The sequence below is a fragment of the Ambystoma mexicanum genome, chromosome 6q (assembly GCF_040938575.1).
Source record: "Ambystoma mexicanum isolate Mex_15411 chromosome 6q, UKY_AmexF1_1, whole genome shotgun sequence".
Taxonomy (NCBI): Eukaryota; Metazoa; Chordata; class Amphibia; order Caudata; family Ambystomatidae; genus Ambystoma; species Ambystoma mexicanum.
This window is the reverse complement of record NC_090937.1, coordinates 383,481,094-383,507,386: the sequence shown is the minus strand read 5'-3', so window position 1 is coordinate 383,507,386 and position 26,293 is coordinate 383,481,094.

The following is a 26,293-nucleotide window of genomic DNA, read 5'->3' as shown; positions in this document are numbered from 1 at the left end:
AGTCTGGAGTACATATATCGGCAACTGCTGGGTAGATCAGACTTACTTCCCTTAATGTGGATGTCTCTTTAATTGTTCCCATTCTTTCCACTGGAACTGTGAACTTACACTGGAACTCGCCTAAAAATTGACCCTTACCAGCCACTGGACATTTTTCCTAGATCCCCAGGTGCTGAGTGAGCTCTGGGCAAGGTTTCTTAGATTTTGCATATATCTGTGATTTTATATCGATTTTAAAAGTCATACCCTGCATGTCTATTATGGTGACTGTACTTTAAACACTGTGGGCCTGATTCTCAAACCTTTTTTGGGTGCTAGCGCATCTCCTCATTTGCACCCAAAAACGTGGCAGAGCCCAATTCACAAAAGGCATCTGATTGAGCACAAAGCAGATGCACTCATACAGAGAACCCCCTTCCCCTCTACCCCCTTGCTCATTTGCAAAATAAGGGGGTGTTTGTAGGCGTTTCTGTGCATTTTAAAGCACACCCCAAATTCACCAACGGAATGCACTTTAAAATGCCCACAAACGAGGATCTTCCCCCTGTGCATGTTCAGAACAGATGCAGGAGAAGGCACAAACACTGGCAGCAACATTTCTGACCCTGTCATGATTTGCTTTTGAAGTGTGATGGCCATGGCCAAAACCGCGGCTTTCAAACTAGCATTTCCACCCCCCAAATGGAGATGGAAATGCTTTTTTCACTCTGTCATTTCACCAAGACCAGCCGTTAAAGGTTGCTGGGAGCCACGTGGTCTCCGGGAGCCTGTCATACATTAGTGTCAGGAGCTCTTTTGTCCAGCCCCTCCTAAAAGGCGCAGGCCACCCCTGTGAATAAGGTGACTTGAGCATTTCTGAAAAAGTGCAAATGAATGAGAACATTCTCTACGCTCCCTTCATTTGCAAGAATCTGGTCGTGTGACTGAATCTGGTAACAGTGTGCATATTTTTCCTTGAAAGGTTTACGGAAAGTAATTGTTGCTAAACTATTGTATTGATTATTGGAAGCCTTTGACTATGGTCATCAACTGTTTCATTTTCCCTATACGTATAAGGTTTTGTTTATGTGACTGTGCGTTAATATTTATGTAATGTCCTGGGAATCTAAATGATTGAGGATTAATGTTATAGGCATAGGGATTTTTAACCTTGTTTTCCTGTTCGTAAAACTGTGTTTCCCCATTTCTTCCAATCCCTACCATACGTGTAAGGTGCTGACCACCAGATCTTGGGCCTTCCACATGTACAAAGGTTGGTTTGCGTCTTTCAGCACTTTATGTGAGTATGCAGGCTCATAGGGGACTTTGTTTGGGTCAGTGACGAATATGTAACAGGTGTGTGTTTTAAAACATGCTCTATGAACGTAATTGTTTTTTGTTTGCCTACAATGCTAATGATATAAAGCAAATATGTGATCCTGTATCATTCTCACATTGGAGCCATTTTGCGGGAGGGAAAATTACAGTGGGATGCTGCGGAGCGGCATGGTCGGTGTTTTCGCCATGCAAAACGGAAGGATATCCCTGAAAAGGGTGGGGGCTGAGTTCACCCTAGAAGAAGACTCTGGAAAATAATGGACAGAGATTCAGGGCCTCATTACGGGGTTGCCAGAAAATGCGCCGGTAGGCAGTGGCTCACCGGCAACCTCGTAACACCCTTTCCGCTGCCTGATTTCCCGGTGCTACTAGGACATTACGACAGGCGGCGGAAACGTTAAATCCCCATTCCCATGGAGTCCCTTACGACTCCATGGGAGCAGGGACATTGAAGCACCGGCACCATTGCTAACAGTGCCGGTGCTTCAGTGACGACCATGCCGGAAGGGGCCTGACAACCCGGCAGGTCAGGCCTTCCGGGGGATCTGTGGCCCCTACTGGCATTGTTGTCGTATGGCGGTCCGGAAAGGGTGCCGGTATGTTGCTACCAGCACCCTTATTTCTGGACCACCATACTTATAATGCGGGCTACAGTCTCAGTTATTAGTGCATGAAGATCTATTTATGATGCGGAATCGAGGGTATTCTTAATAATGCCCAGGAGTACCCAATAACTCGGATTACAAAGAATGAATACATTACCTGTAAATCTTTTATCTTTTTTCCTTTTTTTTCCTTGTCATTATTTGTCATTGTTTTACCTTGAATGTGATTAATCTCCTGCTTCATGCAAACATGTTTTAGTCTGTATGATACTGACATATGTATATTTTAACACATACAACATTTTACTTTGAATATTTGAGATACTCGTCGTGACTTCTTGCACGATATGTACATTCTTAAATAACTGTAATTTGCACAACGAATTGAGTTGTTCACAGCGTGGACCATTTCTTTGTTTATTTTAGTTTTTAATAGTGGCAATTGTTTCTTGGGTGGTGCAGATGGGGCTTCAGACGGCACAGTCTATTGACAACGTCTTCTGATATCTGGGGGCACGGGCAGCCTGCAGGTTCAGGCATTTTGTTGCCACAGATAAGGTCCTGCAGCTTAAGGTCAAGTTCATAATTTGGGTGAAGTAAGATATGTTGTCAGGCTAATATGCAAGCACTACATTTAAACATAAATATTGATATCTGCTGGAATATCCACATACAAAGCAGCTTTGCTAAAACATCGGCTTTCCAAATGAGCCTGTGTGAAAAGCATTGGCAGAGTGATAGTCTCTCTTAAAAGAGGCACATTGTTTCACTACCCTTGACGGATGGTCTCAACAATACTGTTTATGTAGTGAGTGGGGATGTGTGCCCTCACCTCAGCAGTCAGTCAGGTAAGAAAGGGTGAGGTAGTGAAGTGGAGTGAGAGGAGAGCAGCTTCCGAACAACAGCAACTTTGAAGAAGCTGGTGCTCTGCGGGGAAAGGGGATCCTGCAGAAGTTTCTACTTTGTGTCGGGCGCCTCTCCATCTGCCTTCACAAGCTACTGCATTTTATTTATATTATTTTATTGGGTGTTTATTTATTTATTTGTTTTTTTGTGCATTTGTAAGACGCTTATACATCAAGGATCCATGGACACAGAAGTTTTGTAGCCCCCTCAGAGTAAAGGGAGAGGGACTGTGGTATCTAATATTTCTCTTAATCTTATCTTCTCCCCTATTTCTCCCACTGTTTCCGTTACTGCCCTGACCACTTATCTTTCTGATCATTTTCTTCTTTGCTTCTCATCAACACTTCCTACCCATTCCAAATCTCCCCCTATTTCTACTACCTTTTCACATCAAGATCTACGCTCCTTTAAATTGTCATTGTATCTGGCTACTTTTAGCTTTACTCTCCCCACTGCATGGCTTTACTTTGCTGTAGTCTGAACAAGCAGCCTCCTCTATTCAATCTAATTTGCTTTCTACTCTTGATTCCCTTCATCCTCTTCACTCATTTTCTCCTTCTCGCAAACCCCCTCAGTCATGGTTTAATCCTTCTCTCATTGCTCTTCATACAATGCATCGGGCTGTGCATTGAAGAAATCTCAATCTTCTGCTGACATCACTGCTCTTCTCTCACTCCACTCATCTTACAACATTTCTCTGCTGGTGGCTAAAAAAAACGCAATTTTTCTGATCTGACTATCTCTTCATCACACCACCTCCTCATCTTTTCGAACTTCTTAATACTATTCTTTCTCCTCTACCCCCAGAACCTTGTTTTTATCTCCTTATCGTCTTTTGACTCTGCTGCCTTCTTCACGTCTTAGGTTCTTGCCCTTCATTCTTCCTTTCCTTCATCTTCCTGCACTCCCTCTTCTTCTTCTTTACCCTCTGATCTGCCTTCATTTCACTCCTTCACTCCCTTAACTGACTTATATGCTTTAGGTATTCTCTCTCATGTGCCCACTCAACTGCTTCCCCTCTAGACCCTCTCCCTTCCTCTCTTCTCTGTTATTCCATCACATTCCTTATCTTGCTTGTCTTATGAATATCTCTCTCTCTCTCTACTGCTTCCTTCCCATCTTCATTTAGACATGCTATCATCATTCCCATACTCAAAAAAACCTACTCTTAATCCTACTATTCTGGCAAACAGAGGGTGCTATCTATTTACAAGTATCTTCTCATCTAAACTCTCATTCACACTTATCATCTCTCCAATGAGGGTTCTGTCCTGCTCCCTCTATGGAGACTGCTCATCATTATGTCACTAATTCCCTTCTTTCTGCACGAGACTATAAACAATCTTCTATACCTAGTCTCCTAGGTCTGTCTGCAGCTTTCAATACTATCAATCACTCCCTTCTTCTATCCTCTCTCTCTTCCCTGGGCTTTTCTGGCCTAGTTCTGAATTGATTTAATTCTTACTTGTCAAATCACTCCTATTCAGTCTCCTGGTCTGGTGCCATTTATTGCCCTACCCCTTGCACTATGGAGTTCCCCAAGGCTCAGTCCTTGGCCCCATCATTTTCCCTATACACTTCCTCACTATATGATCTAATTTCTTCTTTCAATTTATCTTTTCACTTCTACGCAGATGACAATCAAGTTGTCTTCTAATTTGTATCCTTTTCTGATTCCCTCCATTTCACTGTTTCTAGCTGCCTCTCAGCTATCCAATCATACTCATTTTATTTTTAATTATTCTTTTTTATTTGTAAAGCACCTCTCTCTCCAGGGGCATCAGGGCGCTGTTGTGGAACCAGTTACATACAAGCATAAAAACAATCAAACTTGAAGATGAATATTATGAAGATTACCATTCTCCCATCTGGAGAAGGTCATTAGTCGGCTTGAATTGAAGACTTAGTCCAAGTTATGAGCTCCAGGCTTAGTCTTTAGGCGAAAAGCCACGTTTTTAAAGCCTTATGGACCAGTCAGGGCATTCCAATTGATAGTACTAGCCACAGTCAGGAAGCTGCAGCCTCCTCCGCTGACTCTTTTAACTCTTGGTAGGGTCAGATGGTGAGCGTGGATGGCCCTGACTGGTCTGTTCGATTTGGACAGGTATTGGGGTGCAGGGTTGGATACACATTTGTGTGTGATTGATAGAATTTTTAAAATAATCTTTTCACAAATAGGTAGGCAGTGCACTTTTTTTCTCGCGGCAGAGGCATTGTCCCTTTTCTGGAGGTTGGGAGTGGCCCATAGGGCATTGTCTGTAATTTGATTAATTTCTGTTTTGACGTTCCTGCAAAGAGGGTGTTGCAATAATCCATCCTGGCCCTGGTGATTGCTTGGGCGATAGTGAGGCAGCTGGTAGGTGTCAGGAAATGTCTGGCTACGTTGATCAGCTTGGCTGTATAGACAGCTGATGATGTGATCGCGTTCCCTTGTTTGGTGAGGGAGAGGAATGCATCTAAGTGGACACCCAGTGTTTTTACTGACGCTGAGACCAGGATGTGCATCCCATCTATGGTGAAGAAGGTGAATTGGGGGTCCATATTCTTTAACAGGGTTGGAGATCCACAAGTAGGATCTCTATCTTGTCGTCGTTTAAGCACAGGTAGTTCTATGCCACCCAGGCTTGGATGGTTGAATAGGTGTTGTTAACAGTCAGGGAGTCTGGGTCGTGAATGTCTGACAGAGGGAGGAGGATTTGGGTGTCATTGGCATAGTTCGTGTAGGATATGCTGATGTCATTCAGGAGTTCGAAAATGGGCTTGCTGAAAATGTTGTAGAGTGAGGGGGAGATGCATGAAATTTGCGGGACGTCGCAGAGAGTGGCTACTGGTGGTGCACTGGTGAGGTCTGGAAACACTCTCGTGGATCTTATTTTTCTGCGAGAAGTTAGCTGCCTCTGTGAGATTATAGCATAGGGTTTTGTTCAGGGATCAAGCCAAGGGTACAATTTGGTGGATGGAGTCCCACGCTTTTTTCATAGGGCACCTTGATATGCTAATTTCTGGTGACCATATTGAAGTGTCCTCCCACTTTTTGTTTTAGGACATGACCCCTGGTTTTGTGGTCCAGAGGAATGCTGGTTTTCCCTCGTCCCTAAAGGCGTCTAACTGATTTTTAAGATCAAGGAGAGCTGATTCCATGCCACGTCCCTGCCGGAATCAAGATTGTCGCATCCCTAGGATGGGGTTGGTTTCTAGGTGTGATTGCATTTGGTTGTAACCTTCCCTGTCTAAGATTTTTTAGCAGGAATGGTTCTCTAGTGATGGGACGGTAATTGTTCGGGACAGACGGGTCGATTGTTGGTTTTTTAAATAAAGGGAGGACCCAAGAGTCTTAGAGGCTAGCCGGGACTAAGCTAGTTGCGAATGAGGCATTAATGAATTTGGTTATGAATGGTACTAAGGCTTTTATAGCTAATACTCTCCCTCCTCCTCCCTCTCCACCCTTTTTACTCTTCCTTCTCACCCCTCTTGCCTTTTCATCTTCTGCCAAAAATCTAGGTGTCATCTGCGAACCGTCATGTTCCTTCTCTGCTCACATTTCAAATACATCTCGCGTCCAGCTCTATAAAATCCATTGCACTGGTTCTTTTGTATCTTTCTCCACTACCAAACATCTCATTGTTTCACTTATTTTCTCACACATTTACTATTGTGCTGCCTTTCTAACTGGTCTTCCTAGCTCTCATCTCACACCCCTCCATTCTACTTATTAGGTTGCCATTCATCTTCTCTTCCTTCTTCCACCGCTCATCTATCACCTCTTCCTTTCTATTTCTTTTCTTTCCTCTGACTCTTGTCACCTGTTTCATTTCCTCATTATCATTTTTAAATTCTTCCATGGTCTCGCGCCTCCCTACATTTCCTCTCTTATCACTCTTTACACCCCTTCACACACTTTGCAGTCGCAATCTCAATTTCTCCTTGCTATTCTGACTTCCCATATGCCTCTTCCTGATTCCGTTCTTTTTGACTTCTTGCAACTAAACTTTAGAATTCTCCTACGAATTCTCTCCCTATAATGATTGCTCCCTCGCTGTATCTTTTCCGCACTCTTCTTAAAACCCACCTACTCTCTTCTCTTTCAAAATAATTTGGCACTCTTCTTTTCATGCTTTCATTTCAACAGTTTATCAAACTTGATTGTTCCATTATAATTAATTGTATAGCACTTTGGTGCTCTGTCAAACAGAAAATCGCAAGACCCTGGAGCTTAATACATTATAGGTATAACATTGTAAGAGTTCCAGAGAAGTTGGATTTCCATATATTCTCCCTTTAGGGCTCCTTTTGCCAATTGATCAGCTTGATCATTTCCTTGTTTGTCGATACCTGGGACTTTGAAATGTTCCCTGATTGTCCTCCAGTATACAGTAATTCCATGCTCAGTAACCAATTGATCAATTGTTTGAATAAATTCCTTTGCATTAGAAGTAGCTTTTTCTATGTTAACATTCCCCTGGCCTTCCGGGTTGGGAGATACTCTACAAAGCTATTTCTATTGTAGTCTGAATCCATAATTATTATAAATTATTTTATCTGATTCTGTGCTGCTGTGCTTATGCCCTTGAGGAAAGCAATCAGTTCAGCACCTTCACTACTTATAGTATGAATTTTATATCCACCCGATTGAACCCGGTCATTACTGACCCAGACATCTCCTAGTCTCAGGACTAATTATTTTTCAGAGTCCCCAATTATATGGAATGCACAGCACATCAACATAAACGACTGCCACATTTTTGCAAATTTCCTCATCAAAGGATTTGTGAGGGAATTTCAGGTACTTTTCAAGGTTATGATCATATTCTAACTTTTTGGTATCCTCAACATGTACACAGCCATGTAACTCAGCCACATCTTGAGCAATTGACTTCTACCGGATAACGATGCATTGATAAAACCCAAGAGGTAATTCTAAAATTGGAAAGATTTCGCCAACCTACATTACTTATTTTGGAGATATTGTAAAGGTTGGTGTGCAGTTTTAACCATCGCCCTTTCACCTTGGATGATTGGATGAAAATGTAGAAATAGTATTGTTCACACGGTCGTCAACAATACACGTTCACAGTCATTGAAATGACACTCAATTTGGGAGAAAGACTTACTAGCATAGTCTATTACATTTTTCTTTTTCTCCTGTTTCTGATATAAAGTCAGCCACACATGTTCTAGCAAAACCAGTCTCCAGGAAACATTCCTGACCCTTAATTAGGCAAGCAAGATATGCAATTTTTCAGCTGAATGACTGCCTCATGCTACCAATTTCTCCATTTCCTAGGAATGCCTTTTCTCGACAATTTTCTAACTGGTTGCAAAATTTCAGCACACCCAACAGAACTCTCAATTCTTTTTTTTTAACACTTTATCATTTCATCAAGAATTCATAAACAAAATAACAGCAGTGGTTTGATAGCACCAATACAACAAAGATGACTGGTGAACCCAGTTCCCTTTTAACCCATGTAGGAAATAGGCCATGATCCAAGCAAACTTTGAAAACTACTACAAGGAATGGTCGGGCAGCAGCATACCATATCACTGTTCCGCGGGTCTCCGACCTGCAGTGGCCCCACTGTCAGACTAGCTAGGGGATCATTTATTAGCATCCTGAGCAGCATCAATGTCCCTCCGTGGGTCAGGCCTAAGGGCTCCCCAGTAGTCTTTCTGTCGATTATGCATGGACTTCTTCTTAAGTGTTGCACAAAACCATATCCTAGAGCCATCTCTGTGACTTCAGTTGGGAAGTTGGGCCCCAGTTCTGAGCCACTTGTCGCTTTGCCAGTAGCAGTGTGATACCCACCAATCTGCGATATTTCCTGGGTACTGCTTTCACATATCTCAGTAAGCATGTTTTATTGTCACTCACAATTTCAACCTCTACTATTACAGAGCGTTTAGACATCACGTCAGCCCAATGGCAACTTCCCCACAGGGCAATGCCGCGTGGATAAAGTCAGACCCGTCAATATTACACCTGGGGTATGTCCCCAGAGCTTAAGGATACAATTTTCTGATTCTGCTTGGGGTGTTTTAATTTATACTCTATGTATACATTTAAAGTGGAATAGCCTATGCCTATAGCTCATAGAGATTTATTTTTTCAGAGTACACATATACCCCCATTCCAGATAATCTATCTCCCAGGTGATGTCTGCCTCCCATGCCTGCCTGGCACCAAGGGAATTTTCAGCCCTCCATTCATCCACCAGCTTATACAAGTGAGAGACGAATTTACAATATGGGCCTGCAGGACTGGATTGCCTTCCGGAAAGTTCAGAAATGTGGGGACTGCATCTGTGAACCCCTTATTTATTTTAGTGTATAGCATCTGGTACATGACTATGTTCCTCTACATCTCTGACAACTCTTCACTAGTTAGAAAAGTGTGTTCCTAAACCAGTCCCAAATTTTCACTATTCCTAGCTTTGCTAGTTCCCTGCATGTAACTCCTTCGGATGAGCTTGCAAACCCTACTACCCTCTCGAAGTATATATTTGTGGGGACATAAAACATTCTGGGCAGCATTCACAATGTGTACACGATTGCCAGCACCGCTTCTGGCACCCACATCATTGAGGGTAATTTGCCTGGGGCAACCAAGGCTCTTCCCAGAGCCACATGTTGAGCATGAAGCACCTGTCCATACTATGACTTGATGTGGCTTATCAGGGCCGCCAGGCAGTATAGCAGAAAGTCCAGGACAGCCAACCCTGCTTGATAGACTAGAGAAAAACAAAGCTTGATCTTTGAAATTCATTCCAGCTATAATACTAGATATAGATTTGTATCTCCATGGATATCTAGATTCCCGTATGAATGCTCCACAGACTCAATATGCTGTTCGATACTTATATTTCTATGATTTTGAAGAAATCTTTATCAGATTTCTGAGACATTTAATGATCTTTGTCGGTCCATGTTTTGGTTACTATTTTATGCTTCTGTCCTACTCTATGCAATTGATTTTCATCATCTTATCCTTCTGATTCGGTATAATATGAATCTCTATTTTTGCTTCTAGCTCTTTTGACTAACTCATGGTCTGTATTGTTACATTCCTCATCCTCTTTACTAATCTTAGGGTTATTACCACTAAGGTGCTTTTTATATTTTTATTACAATATAAGGTCAGATCTACTGGCTTTGACATAGCAATCACCATATATTATGTTCCTGTGTGTGTTCTTAGAGGGATCATTTTAATTTTGGAATAAAGAATGGCTTCCACCATTTTCACATTGGAAACCAATAGGTGGTGGCTTGTGACTGTAAATGGGACATCATGCACACTATATGTTCCTCTGTGCTGAAATGATAGTATTCTCAAGTACATCATCTACTCTCTCTCCCTGGATTTCGGGAGATGGCTCGTCATCCTAAGAAGAGGATGTTTCACTCGTTATAGCAAGTCTTGGTCCCACTTGACTGACTTGAGGAACCACCCTGTCTTTTGAGCATTGTGTTTGAAGAATGGAATTTTCTCCAACTCATCCTGTAATGCATGTAGGTTAACTTGCTGATTTGTACAAACTACTTCTGTATAATGTGACGGGAGTGAGTTATATTACACTTTCTGCAGATCAAACTCTTTTGTGATGTGATTACAGGGTCGGACTGGCCTATAGGACAATAGGCCCATGACCGAACCAAAAACACAAAATGATGGTGTGGGACAGTTTTTGTTGGTCAAAGTGGGACAGTTTTTTTGCCAAACTGGGCCAGTTTGATGAGTTACTTCACTATGTGGCTGGTAGTTTTGATCAGTATTGCTGAAAAAATATTCTTTAACATGCACAATTTGCATCGCATTTTATCAAAAACCTCCCCCTTGAGTACTACTCAAACCACCTGTCACAAAAGTAATTAATTGTCATTTGCAACTGTGGCACACTTTTCATTGATGCCGTAGACAATTTTATGGCCCAGTCCAACCCTGTGTGATTATTATCTACTTTAACCTTTCTGATATTGGAATTTAATTGATAAATATATGCCTGGTGCCGGTCATCCACCAAAGATAATTGTGCACACCTTCTGTCAATTTGCACCCGGTTATTCAATAATGTTTGCTTTCTCTGTGACCTATCATCTTTTTCTGTATACAGCTCTCTCTAACAGATAGATTATTTATTTCCATAATCTGCTGTAAATGTGATTCCATTTCAGATGGCTGTTGCCCTAACCTTTCTATGAAGTTCATGCGGTTGTGGAGAACATTCTGCATGATCTTGCCCAAGGGCATTAAATTCTGTAACCATCTGTGCACATTCTCTTTGTAACTGGATTATCCCAGAATGTTTGAGGATTCTTTCACCCTGAAATGGCGTCCCTTTAAATATTTTTGGGGTTATTACCCTTGTCTGTTTGAAACCAGGTAAGTCTATGTCCTCATCGCCACCAAATCTATCTATGAGAATGTACAGCTTTGCATGGAGTTTTATTATGTATTTTTGCTTAGGTTGGCTATCTATTGCTTCAAAAATATTTATAAGGCAATTGTTCCTTAAGGTAGCAGTACACAAAACATCACTAAGATCTGTACTAGTTTCTTCACTTTGTATCATCTCTATCCTCACATACTTTGTGACTTCCATTTTGAACATGCAAATAATTTTGTTTGATTTCTAAATATGTTCTTAATTCTAAAATAGTTATTCCAGTCATTTTGGAGTGAATTAAATATTTATTGAATATATGATTTTTTAAAATTATTTCCTGATCAATTATATGATGATTATTTACAATATTTAAAATTCTGGAATTGATTTTGAAACTTTATTCACTTATTTGTAATATTAACACATTTTGCAACCTCTTAAACATATATACATCCAATAAATATTTGTATTAATTAATTATTTTATGCCAATTAGAACTATACTATTATTCCTTTGTTAGCCTTATCTACATGTTTGGAACATCCTCTTAATTACTTTGCACCTGCTGTGGTTCAAATAAATAATGAAGTGTATCACAATAACAAGAATAATTAAAACAATCTAAAAATGTTTAAAGTGTATTTTAGAACTCAGTGCCTGCTACAGTGAACCAATAACAATGTAGAAATATTTTTGAAAAGTAATACCCAGACAACACCAGCAGCATCCTCAAAGAACATTTTAATGGCACACTCTTTCTTTCTTTCTTTCTTTCTTTCTTTCTTTCTTTCTTTCTTTCTTTCTTTCTTTCTTTCTTTCTTTCTTTCTTTCTTTCTTTCTTTCTTTCTTTCCATAAAACCTCTGAATGATATGTGACTTTCCTCACACCTCAATTTTTCTCTTACCAGAGTTCCTTGTACAAAGGTCCACCAAATAATTTACATATAGAGGTGTGTGAAAGATAAGGGTTTGCTTTCTAGTGATAAAATCCCTATTGTTTCTCTACGTTCATTTTTCATTTATTTTAATTGCCAATGCATGTACACTTCTTTGAATTGGTAGCTGTGCTTGAATGGTAATATTCAATAAACCCACAGCAGAGATTGTACTTATGAAAATATTTCTTTATTAAACCAGAGAATCACACTTCATTATCATGGTAATTCATAGAAATTAGCGCACAAGTGGCGCACGCGGCTGGCGCACAGTGTGCCAGCCGCGTGCGCTAAAATCCATTTCCGCGCACAGCGTATTCATGGATTTTAACTACCAAAACCAGCCGTGGCGCACAGTGGCGCAGCGACCCTGCAGCAGCGCCAGTTCTGCCCCCAAGAACGCCCCTCGCGCAAGGAAAAGCCATCAAAATCCCCAATCCAGCGCAAAGGGCTACGCTAACCCTGTACCAGTATACAGGGCTGCCACACAGCACACGGCAAGCGGGGAACGTGTATTACTGGGGTTCGCGGGAAGTCTCACACGCGATTAGAGCAGGGTACGTGTATTTCAGGGGTGCGCGGGAAGTTTCACACGCGATAGGCCCTGTGCGAGTGGGGTACGTGTATAACTGGGGTTCGCGTGAAGTCTCACACGCGATTTGAGCAGGGTACATGTATTTCAGGGGTGCACGGATAGTTTCCCATGCGATAGGCCCTGTGCGAGTGGGGTACGTGTATTTCAGGGGTGCGCGGGAAGTTTCACACGCGATTGGCCCTGTGCGAGTGGGGTACGTGTATAACTGGGGTTCGCGTGAAGTCTCACACGCGATTTGAGCAGGGTACGTGTATTTTGGGGTGCACGGGAAGTCTCACACGCGATTTGAGCAGGGTACGTGTATTTCGGGGGTGCACGGGAAGTCTCACCCGCGATTGGCCCTGTGCCAGTGGGGTACGTGAATAACTGGGGTTTGCGTGAAGTCTCACGCGCGATTTGAGCAGGGTACGTGTATTTCAGGGGTCTGTGGGAAGTTTCACACGCGATAGGCCCTGTGCGAGTGGGGTACGTGTATTTCAGGGGTGCGCGGGAAGTTTCACACGCGATTGGCCCTGTGCGAGTGGGGTACGTGTATTTCAGGGGTGCGCGGGAAGTCTCACACGCGATTTGAGCAGGGTACGTGGATTTCGGGGGTGCACAGGAAGTCTCACATGCGATAGGCCCTGTGTGAGTGGGGTACGTGTATCTCAGGGGTGCGCGGGAAGTTTCACATGCGATTGGCCCTGTGCGAGTGGGGTACGTGTATAACTGGGGTTCGCGTGAAGTCTCACACGCGATTTGAGCAGGGTACGTGTATAACTGGGGTTCGCGTGAAGTCTCACACGCGATTTGAGCAGGATACGTGTATAACTGGGGTTCGCGTGAAGTCTCACACGCGATTTGAGCAGGGTACGTGTATTTCTGGGGTGCGTGGAAAGTCTCACACGCGATTTGAGCAGGGTATGTGTATTTCACGGGTGCACGGGAAGATTCCCACGCGATAGGCCCTGTGCGAGTGGGGTACGTATATTTCAGTGGTGCGTGGGAAGTTTCACACGCGATAGGCCCTGTGCGAGTGCGGTACGTGTATTTCAGGGGTGCGCGGGAAGTTTCACACGCGATTTGAGCAGGGTACGTGTATTTCGGGGGTGCGCGGGAAGTCTCACACACGATTTGAGCAGGGTACGTGTATTTCGGGGGTGCACGGGAAGTCTCACCCGCGATTGGCCCTGTGCCAGTGGGGTACGTGAATAACTGGGGTTTGCGTGAAGTCTCACGCGCGATTTGAGCAGGGTACGTGTATTTCAGGGGTGTGTGGGAAGTTTCACACGCGATAGGCCCTGTGCGAGTGGGGTACGTGTATTTCAGGGGTGCGCGGGAAGTTTCACACGCGATTGGCCCTGTGCGAGTGGGGTACGTGTATTTCAGGGGTGCGCGGGAAGTCTCACACGCGATTTGAGCAGGGTACGTGGATTTCGGGGGTGCACAGGAAGTCTCACATGCGATAGGCCCTGTGTGAGTGGGGTACGTGTATCTCAGGGGTGCGCGGGAAGTTTCACATGCGATTGGCCCTGTGCGAGTGGGGTACGTGTATAACTGGGGTTCGCGTGAAGTCTCACACGCGATTTGAGCAGGGTACGTGTATAACTGGGGTTCGCGTGAAGTCTCACACGCGATTTGAGCAGGATACGTGTATAACTGGGGTTCGCGTGAAGTCTCACACGCGATTTGAGCAGGGTACGTGTATTTCTGGGGTGCGTGGAAAGTCTCACACGCGATTTGAGCAGGGTACGTGTATTTCACGGGTGCACGGGAAGATTCCCACGCGATAGGCCCTGTGCGAGTGGGGTACGTATATTTCAGTGGTGCGTGGGAAGTTTCACACGCGATAGGCCCTGTGCGAGTGCGGTACGTGTATTTCAGGGGTGCGCGGGAAGTTTCACACGCGATTTGAGCAGGGTACGTGTATTTCGGGGGTGCGCGGGAAGTCTCACACACGATTTGAGCAGGGTACGTGTATTTCAGGGGTGCACGGGAAGTTTCCCACGCGATAGGCCCTGTGCGAGTGGGGTATGTGTATTTCAGGGGTGCACGTGAAGTTTTACACGCGATAGGCCCTGTGCGAGTGGGGTACGTGTATTTCAGGGGTGCGCGGGAAGTTTCACACGCGATGTGAGCAGGGTACCTGTATTTCGGGGATGCGTGGGAAGTCTCACACGCGATAGGCCCTGTGCGAGTGGGGTATGTGTATTTCAGGGGTGCGCGGGAAGTTTCACACGCGATAGGCCCTGTGCGAGTGGGGTACATGTATTTCAGGGTGTGCGGGAAGTTTCACACGCGATAGGCCCTGTGCGAGTGGGGTACGTGTATTTCAGGGGTGCGCGGGGAGTCCTACACGTGAATTGGCAGTGTGGGTCCTCCCAGGTGTTCCCTCTACACCCTCCACGGCCCCTGCAGGCAGCCCACACCCCAGGGGACTACCCGCACCCCTGGTCATGTCCCGCAGGCAGCCCATCCATCATGGGCATGCCCCCCAGCCAAGCCACATGTCAGCTTGCACCACTGATCACCAACTCATGTCACCTTGCACCCCCACCCCCAAGCAGTCATGGACACCTGCCAGCAGGCCCCCACTCATGTCCCACACATGTCCCCCTGCACCCCCGCCACCCAGCAGTGCGGGGCACCTGCCAGCAGGCCCCCACCCATGTCCCCCTGTACCCCCGCCCCCCAGCAGTCAGGGGCACCTGCCAGCAGGCCCCCACTCATGTCCTCCTGCACCCCCGCCCCCCAGCAGTGAGGGGCACCTGCCAGCAGGCCCCCACCCATATCCCCCTGCACCCCCACCCCCCAGCAGTCAGGGGCACCTGCCAGCAGGCCCCACCTATGTCCCACCCATGTCCCCCTGCACCCCCACCCCCCAGCAGTGCGGGGCACCTGCCAGCAGGTCCCCACCCATGTCCCCCTGCACCTCCGCCCCCCAGCGGTCAGGGCCACCTGCCAGCAGGCCCCCACTCATGTTCTCCTGCACCCCCACCCCCCAGCAGTGAGGGCCATCTGCCAGCAGGCCCCCACCCATGTCCCCCTGCACCCCCACCCCCCAGCAGTCAGGGGCACCTGCCAGCAGGCCCCCACCCATGTCCCCCTGCACCCCCGCCCCCCAGCAGTGAGGGGCACCTGCCAGCAGGCCCCCACTCATGTCCCCCTGCACCCCTGCCCCCCAGCAGTGAGGGGCACCTGCCAGCAGGCCCCCACTCATGTCCCCCTGCACCCCCGCCCCCCAGCAGTGAGGGGCACCTGCCAGCAGGCCCCCACCCATGTCCCCCTGCACCCCCACCCCCCAGCGGTTAGGGGCACCTGCCAGCAAGCCCCTACCCATGTCCCCCCTACACAAAATAATGATGCACATTCATGGCCCACTTCTACACCAAAAAAACCACTTCACGCCACCCATTCTTGAGATGCAATGATTTCCCAATCCACCCCACACTGACATGTATATCTCAAGACACAAACCAAAAGTCAACTATGTACATCACCACATATCCGTCACACACATACACTGGTTGGCATTGATTGTGTAAACCCACATTTTCACATGCATCAACCCAATGAGGGAATCCCACACATGGAACTAAAATTTGAAAATGTATTATGTACATAAATAAATCAATGAAAAGAAAGCATACCAAAAATGAAATGAAAAGCATGTGCAAAAGCTGAGTGAATGAAAATCATAACCAATCCCAAAAAATTTGCAAGAAAAACAGTCCAAACTCTCCCTCCACCAACGCAAATCCAAAGGAAAGGAAAAGAAAATCCATTGCTTCATGTCCATGATGAAAAAATAAATTCAAATGAATCCATAGTCCAACTATTTACAATCCAATGTGTAAAAAAAAAAACATTAATCCATGTGCAAACTCCAAAAAAATATTTCTAATAAATCCATTGTTGGAGTATGACAAGGGTCCATGAGCCCAACCAAACAAATGAAACCTATCTAACAAACTACCTAAAAATACAACTATATACAAATTTGTGTGGCATTGTCCATTCACCACAAATAAAAGGAAAACGAAAAGGAAACCTAACTCTAAAAACTATTTACAATGGCAGCGGGCTAGTCCGACGGCTCACTTCCTGATTTCCCGGGCCCGGGCACCATCGAACTCCTGCTCGATGTCCCGGAGGCGTTCCTCAACATGGCCCCGAGGGTTCGCAGCGACGACGACATCTGGACCTCCAGGTCCCTGCGAATTGCCTCAAGGCACTCGGCCCGCCTCAGAGCCCTACGCATGGAGTTCTCCGGCCTGACCATCGTGAGCCGTGCCTCTTCCGCCCGCTGCCGCTCCGCATCTATAGCATGGCCTAACCGCTGCCACACGGAAGACACTTCCAGTCCTGGGTCCTTCTGCCCTCTGGCCGATGCCTGCCCCTCCGATGTTGAAGGCCCCGAGCCATCATGGCTCCCACCTTGTTGCTGCTGCTGCTGTGCCTGTGTACTGACTCTTGCTGCCTGCACGTCCTCCTCCGGCTGGGGTGCAGTTGCCGAGGTGGCCACCCCTGCTGGACGTCCGACTCCCGACTGTGGCAGGGATCTTTCCTCCACCAGCCTGGCCGCAGGGTCAGAGGCAGCTCCACAGGGTACCCAGGTGATACATGGGTGGGAAGATGGCATGGAGGACAACTGGAGCATAGGGGGTTCAGGTGAGGAGGGGGTCGGAACAAGGTCCAGCAAACGGAGGAATCCGGCCCTGGTGACCTGTCCCAGTAGGTCAACGCGGCCAACAAGACATTCGAGATGACGTGCAGTTTCCTCACGAAAACACTGCAGGTCACCTCGCATGCCCCGTTGACGCAATGCCATCCCACTCAGGACAGGCTCAACTCGGTCCCGGATAGCCACGTCTGCAGGGAGAGGAAGGCCAGTTGTTGTAAGCGGATCCCCTCCCTAAAAACGGGTCTGGACGTAGGCATCCCTGCTGGTGCAGGATGATGCAGTCACAGGATCGGGGACAGGATTACACACAGGCACCTCCGCGGCGGCCTGTGCTGCCTCCTGTCCCAGCCCCTGCACTGCACCACTAGCACCAGTGGAATCCCCACCTCCAGACCCCATGTATGTCCCTTCCACGGCCTCCTCCTCCACCAAACCCCCCACCAACCTGGATGACTCCATGCCATCTTCCTCTGTCAGACCCTGTGGGGTCTCAGCTGCCCCTTCTGCTGCCGAGGAGTCCAACTCTGACCTCTGCCTCTTGGACCTACCCTCGGCAGCTGCGGCCTGGGACGCGGCACCGGACTCCTCACTCCCTGATGAGATGACAACTTGGGAGGGGAGCCGGCCCTTGCATCTCCGGCTGGCGTTGCGATCCCTGCCGCTGTGCTCCACAGCACCCTCTCCGCCCTCTTCATCAGTTGACGCTGCAGACAGGGAGAGAAAGAACACAGGCATCAGGGCACTGTACAATGGACTGATACACACATGACAGTTGCACATGAGTGGCAGTGTTAAACTTCAGACATGGCATCACAATCCCCAACACACATTTAATTTCAACTCACACACATGAGCAATTCCACAGCCATATTGCACCAGCCAGCACCATCCATACACATACGTCAGCATGAGCATCCGAAGGTGAGCCTGACGTCACATGAAACACGGGGAGTGCACAACACATGCACACACGCCACCACACTTACATGTATGTGTACATTTCCACCAACTGTCACAGTTATGAGATCGCCATCCATGTCACATCTGGCATTCAGCCTTCTACATGTCAGTGTCACATGCATCCAAGTTGCATCACAGTTGCACACGTGTCAAATACACACACATGCACATGTACACAGTGCAGATACATGCAGCAGGAACCACCATCCATGTGTGACACCACAACCATGCCAATGTACATACACAGAATTTCAAACATGTGTGCTCCCACATCTGCATTTGGCCTGCATGCTTACCCACACATACACCATCCATTTGTCTCACACATGAGAGGACTTGCATGTGTCAGCATCACCCCCTGTACATACACATCCATACATGGCCATACAAAAACACATGTGCAACCTGCCCACTACAGGCACACCACGACACGCACAGCGTACAATCAGTATGCATGTACACTTACCGCTCGACTCCAGATGGGTCTGACTCTCAAGGACCTGTACGTGGAGCGCTGGGCATATGCGTTCCAGGACCCTCATTTGGTGTTCCGGCAGGTGGCCCCGGCGCCCCTTAGCATCCGCTGCCTTCAAGAGGCGCCGGGCCTTGTTGAGGGTCCTGGGCCTGAAGTCCTCCCAGCGCTTCTTGACATGTTGTAAATCGCGGACTGCCACCCCCTCCGCGTTGATGGCAGTCACGATGTCCAGCCAGATCCTGGTCCATCCTTCCTTGTCGGTGCGCGAACCTCCGAAGAGGGCATCATACTGCCCCAGGACTTGCTCCACCAGGACACCAACTTCGGTGACAGTGAAGCTTGTGGCCCTCTGCCTCTCTGGCTGGGGGTTGCCAGTGGTGCCAGATGATGTTGTGCCCGACATGGCAACCCCAGAAGCAGGAGTGGGTGGGCAACTGGGTCCTGGGGCTGGGCTGTGGAGCGATGGTATACCAGTCGGGAGTCTTTGGTTCCAGCAGGGGTGGTCACAGCAACTGCACCCCTGGCTGATGTGCAGGCAGCAAATAGCAGGGCACGTGGGCAGCAGGCAGTCAGGCAGCAGCAGATGGCAGGTGGGAGCGTGCTCGAGGCTCTGGGGGGCAGTAATTCGGCCTTCTGGGCAGGAGCGTGGTCTTCCGTGTGTTGTTGCATGGCCAGCTTGATACGGAGTGATTTGGCACGTGAAAATCTTGCACGTCTGCGTGTAATTCGAGGAAAGGCCCTTAGCGCGTAAGCGCGTCAGCAGACGTACGCGGTTTCATTGGACCAAAGGCCCTTAGCGCGTCTGTGACGTGACGCACGCGGGTGTTTCCCTCATAGCACATGATGACAGAGCCCACGTGGAAAAACTGCACGTCCGAGTGTCATCGCGTGTAATTGGAGGAAAGGGCCCACGTACACGCGTATGTGACGTGTACGTGTGGGCCGATTTAAAAGCTACGTGTAGGACGCCATTTCCTTGAAAGTGCTTTTCGTGGAGAGCGAGTGGGTGAAATCTGTACTTCTTGTCGGTTCACACGTGATTACTTCACAGCGTTTCTAGTTCGTACTCCCTGTTACCTCTGACAGCTTTCATTTTTCTTCATTTTTTGGGCATGTTTCCTCAAACAGCGTTCACTTCTCCTTTTGTCCTGTCTCCTCAGACAGCGTACTATTCTTCTTTTGGCGGGGGTGTTGCCAACACGCACATGCGCTTCTTTTTCACGTTCTTTTTCCAGGCAGACGGTGAGTCAAGCACGTATTTACCAACTGTGCTTGCCCCGTGTTTCGTACCCCTTCAGAGGTCATTGTAGGCTGCGTGTATTACGCGTACGCTTATTTTTGTGTTTCTGGGTGCCACAGCATAGTGCGGGTTCATTTTTCCACGCACGTGGTCTACCAGGAGTTGCGTGCACGTTAGTTTTTGTTTTTGGGCTGCCTGTGCATTGAGTGACCCGTCATCTTCCCTCAGGGGTCACAGACAGCCTTGTTAGAGCACCAGGGTACGAATTCCATCTAGAACCCTACCCCTTTGACCCCCAATTGCCCAGGACAATAGTTTACTGCTCCTCCCATACGCACAACAACATCAGTGCCATGGTTGGGAGGCGACCAAGTGGTAAGGGAGGCAAAGGTGGCCGACCTTCAAAAGGTGGACGTGGTGGGCGCGGTAGGGGACGTGTCCGGGATTTGCAGGGTGCCCCTATACCCCCATGTGTGGAGGACCTATCAGGGACACCCATGCCCCCCCCATGGTTGAGGGAAACGTGGCTGAGACCATCCCAGCTCAGCCCCTGTTGGACCAGCCCATTGTGGCACCTGACCTGGCACAGGATGACTCCCAGGCTGACTTCCAGGTCAGCAAGTCTAGGCCATGTGTGGCGGTGCAAGTTGTTGTCACCAAGCCACGTGGGCCTGGGGCAGCTACGTCATCTGCTGCCCCAAGTAGGCAGGGTGGGGAGGCTGCAGGGGCAGCTGCAGCTCCAACCGCCCCAGCTCTGACTCTCCCAGCCAGCACAGTGTCGGTCCAGGTCCACCAAACTGACGTTCCCCCTGCCAACAACACCTTGCAACCAATGCCTGCACCAAGACCTATGGTCATTGTGCATTCCCACACTCCTACTACCCAGTCCAGCGGTGCTGCCCCTACTGACCAGAGCGGCGTAAGCCAATCTGGCTCCGCTACACCTTCAAAAAAGAGGAAGAAGGGTGCTCTGGCACAACAGGCTGAGACCCCAGACAGGCCTACACACTCCGGCACGTCAAGGAAGCCTAGCTTTAATGACCCGGAACTTGATGCTTTTGTGACCTATGTGTCAGCACATAGCCGCGAAATGTTGGTGACTCCAGGGTGCAAGACCACACCTGGTCAACGTAGGGCACACTGGCAGACCATCGCAGACCGCATAAGTGCCCTTGGATTTCTGAGGCGCACAGCTGATGATTGCTACAAGCGGCGGAATGACCTGAAACGCAGAGCAAAGAACAAGCTGGCCTCAAATCATGCCGCTACTCTGGTGACTGGCGGTGGGTCTCCACCAGAGGACAACAAACTCACTGAACATGAGTCTGTTGCTGGGGCCTTCGTCACAGAGGAACAGATCCAAGGTGTGGGAGAACTACCTGATTACGACACATTGTCCGGTGAGTGCCCATGCATGTGTGTAATCCATGTGTATGTTGTTTGGGTGACGGGTTCTGATTGAGTGCCAGGTGAGGGTGTGTGTGCCTGAGTGGTATGGGTCACCCATGTGCTTCATCCAAAACATTCAGCAGCCTTGGATTTGGGTGTGACAGTATCCCTTCTGCCCACAGTAGTAATTTAGCGCAACATTACGGCAGTTGCCCTTGAAGTGGCATCTTGCAACAACATTGTTTGTATTTTTCAGTGTTCGTTCAGGATGATTGTTTCAATTCTCCCACTTTGGCTACGCATTCCTCAGCCCTATTGTCACATATGTGACATGCTTCTGTCATTGATGAACCCCACATTGGCCCACATGTGTTACCTTGTTAGGTGAATGATTTGACCATTCAGGCTGATTGAGTATTGGCCTGATCACATACATTTTTGGGGCCTGTTTGAATGTGGAACATGATAGTTGTTTCCTGTCATGTTGAAGTGCACAACCATTGATGTGTACATCGGCCTGCAATCACTGTATTTTTGTACACTGGATATGTTGCAGTGTGTGGCACATGCGTATTTTGTCACACTATGTAGCATTTTTCATCTCATCATGTCCATCTCACATGGATGGCTGACAGTACTCCTTCACTGGCATATGGATGTACTTGTGGAATGTACCATGGCTATGGTACATGCCATCTGTGTGGTGGCAAGTATCATGTATGTGTATTGGACATGCCACTCACAGGCCAATGTGTGATGGCAGTGCTACCCAGCATGCAGCAAATGTGTTGCTCTTCCATCTTGGTGTCATCAGTGTCTGCCTTTTGCCTCCCCTTCAAACCCAGTGACAGTGCATGCATGGGAGGGTTATAGTCATGTGGGACATGTGTAAATCATGTACTGTTTCTGTAGCTTGTCAGGCCTATTTGTGTGCTATGGTGCTAATGCCTGTTTCCATTTTTTGTCTTTCATGTTTTTGCAGGGGATGACGCACTTGATGCTGTTGAGGTTGAGGAGATGGTGCAGACCCAGGAGGATTCTCAGGCACGACCGGGCACCAGTGGGGGACGTGGTGTTGTGGTGGGTGAGAACCCAATCTTGCTGCAGACCATTCTGTCCAGGGGTGTCTCTGGGTGCACCTCCCCAGACCTCTATTCAGGTGCTGATTCGGATGATGAGACCTATGTGCTGTCGCAGGTAAGTGTTTCTGGCAGGGATTCTGTTCTGTCCAACCCACCTGCACCAGGGGTAGAACCCTCTATGGAGATGTCAGTGTTGGTAAGTCTGCCTTTGGCGGTTACGGATGCAGGGTCACACTCCACAACATCTGATCCTGGGCCAGCAGATCAGAGGGGGAATGTAGTCCTGCAGCCTCAGGCAGTGCTGGCACAGCAAGGCACAGATCGCCTTGCCCCAAACAGGTGTGGTGCCCGCCGACGCGGTGGCCGTACAACACCAGGCAATACTGTATGGGAACAATCCATGTAGGGTATGGCAACCCAACAGGCAGCATCAGTTGAGATGATGGCTCAAGCAATGGAGAGGGTGGCAGATTCCATTGTCCCCCCTGAAAGGCAGATGGAGCTACTACAGCAGGCAACAGACTCCATTTGCCAATCACACAGGGAAGACATGTTGGTGTCCAACAGGGACCAACGGGCGGCACTGAAGACTCTGCGCCAATCCATCTAAATAGAGTCCCAGGCCCACAGGGAAGCCCTGAGGGAAGAACTCCATAACCTCAGGGAGACTCTTCTTGACCTTGAGGCTTCCACTAATTTCAGGACAGAACAGCAGCTGGAGCGGCTCACACGTTCGCTCTCAGCTGAGATGCAGGGAACACGTGAGGAGATCAGGACATCACGGGAGGCCATGCGTGCAGAAATGCATGCAACCCGTGAGGTGGTGCATGGGGATCTCCGCACTTTAATACTCCAGAATCAGACCTTCAACACCTGCATGCTTGCTGCCATGGAGGACCATACCAGGGCTTTGCGTGGGCTGCCTCCCATAGCATCACCACCTCCTGATGCAGCAGCAGAAGGTGATGAGAGCGACAGCAGCAGTTCTCCCACAATAGCGTAGCCGTGCAGGCCATGAGCCCATGGAGGTGTTTTTTTTCCCCAACATCCACAAAGGTGGCTGTTGGTGCGCACCCTGTCCTTGGACCTCCTGGGTGGCCTCCCCCCCCCGGCCCCCACATTGCCATTTTTGATTTTTGATTTTTTAAATTTTTTTACAGTGTGTTGCCTTGTGTGGCTCCCGTGGGCTGGGCACATGCAGGCTTGTCCTGAGTTTGGGTTAGATGCTTGGGTTCGTGAGACACACACCCCTCCTGCTTCCCGTTTCCATGGGCTTGCAAAGGGTGTGCCCAAGTGACAGTGAATTACACAGTGACGTTGAACTCCCATGAGCTGTGTGGGCAGTCTGTAGTCAATACTGTGTATACATTCCTAGTGGATATTGTTGTTGTATTGTACACTGCATGGTGTATTGATATGTGCTTGTGCTTCCATGTCTCCCTCCACATTTGCAGGTTCATTCCTCATGTCTTCACAAGGCCATCTACTTTGGAGATGGAGTTCATGTTCTATGCAGTACACTGACAAATTTGGAAGGCTGCAACACTACAGTTGGAAGGGGTCGATGTGGTGGCATATTCAGGTTGTAAGACTACGACTACTTTAACTTAGTACTGTCATGTTTTTCCTATGTTTGAGGTTGTGTTGCTGCATTGTATTGTTGGTAAGTATTTGGTCATGTGTGTTGTTAGTTCTACATTACTGGGAGCATATTGTGTGTGGCCAGTTTCCATTAGGGACAGTGTACTTTGTGACACTTGTGTCAGGTTTTGGGGATTGCTTTGTTTGCTTTCACATAGCATGAAATGCCATGGTGTGTTGGGTGACGGAGCTGGGGAGGGTTTGGGTGACATGGCGCTGTTGTCATGTTGTATTTTGCAAGGGGTCATGAATTTAGCAGCATAGAAGTGTCTTTTGATGACACAGCATTGGTGGTGTTCGTGTAGGTAGGTTTGCACACAATGTAACACTTCCAGGTGACCAATCTCAGGCTGGTATGGTTGTGACAGTTGAGTGTCCTTTATGTCACGATCATTGACTGTCAACTGGTATGTGCCAGGGCTGTGTGCACTCCACAAGGGTGTGATTTTAGGTGAAGTAATTAGCCATCAGCTGCGTACGGGCTGCCTCTCCCCGTGCCCTTTCCCCTCCCATGCGCAGCGGGCGTGCATGTGGTTGGGGATGTGGGGGCACCACCATGTCCACCGGCAAGCCCCGGCGTGTTGCAACGTTGTGCAGGACACATGCTGCCACTATGATCCTGCACACTACTGGGGGAGCGTATAACAGCTGCCCGCCAGAACGTACAAGGGAGCGAAAGCGTGACTTGAGCACTCCGAATGTGCGTTCCACTATGCCCCGGGTTGCAATATGGGCTGTGTTGTATCTTACCTCGGGTGGCGTGGTGGGGTTCCGAATTGGCGTCATCATGTGGGTGCTCAGAGGGTAGGCACTGTCCCCTGGGGAGGTGGTGATGGGTATCGTTAGTGGGGTTGTGACATTACTCAGTATCTGACATGCATGCATGTGCTGTGGCATTTATACTCACCAAGCAGCCATGTATCGCCATGCCGCCCAGCTTCTAGGTCCCGGTTTAGGGTTGACATTCTGTAAATGAAACTGTTGTGGGTGGGCCCTGGATAGTTGGCATATACTGAGGTGATGATTCCCTTGGCATCACATACTACCTGGACGTTGATGGAATGCCAGTGCTTGCAGTTTCTATAGATGTGCTCAGATGCCCTGGGAGGACGTAGAGCCACATGGGTGCAGTCAATGGCACCTAGCACTTTGGGGAAGTTAGCCACCCCGTAAAAATCCTGGACGACAGCCTGCCTTTCGGCAGGTGTTCTAGGCAGGTATATGTGCCTGCGGACTGATGGGCGTGCAGTCATAATTCCCAACACCTGGTGCAGGCAGCGTGACTGCGTGGCCTGTGACACCCCCCCCCCACTATGGCACTTTTCCGCTGAAATGATCCAGTGGCCAAGAAGTGCAGTACATTGTGGACCTTCTCCAGGGGGCTGAGTGCTTGGGAGCACAGGGTGGGTGATGTGAGGTCACCCTCCCACTCACTCACCAGGTCGAGTATTATGTGAGGTGGAAACCTGTACCTCCCATACACCTGGTCATCAGGCATCCCAAAAAGGCTGGTTCTGGGTGTGAAAATTCTGGGCCTGACTATCCTCCTCCTCCTCCTGCGGTATCCCAGGACCACTGCTGTTAGGAACGGTATATTCATCCTGGCGTCTGTGCTTGTTTGTTGTTTGCGCGCACTTTTATGCTGCACGGGTCCACGTATGCCTGCTTCCTGCTGGTGTACGTGTTTCTGGATTAGCACGTCTTTTTTGGCGCACGCGTTAGCCCCATTTGATTCCATGAATACGTGTTGTAGGCGAGCGTGTGGGCGTTCAGCGCACTTGCCTCCTGTACTTCCCCCGTGACGCCCACATTTTCATGCGTTGCTCCCCATTCCGCGTGTCACGCCCCGTGTTACGCCTATTTTTGTTGTGTGCGCCGCGCTATGTGCGCTGTCGAACAGAATTTTGGTGCACATCCATGGATTTCCACGCGCACGGACTTCCATGAATCGCTGTGCGCGGGTTTCGCTGTGATTTCCGCACTGGCACTGCGATTCGCACGCTTTCGCACGCTTGGGCTGAAATTTTCGGCGCACATTAATTCCATAAATCGGCCTGTATATGATCTTCTTATTGAAGTGAAAGATACAACATTATAGTTC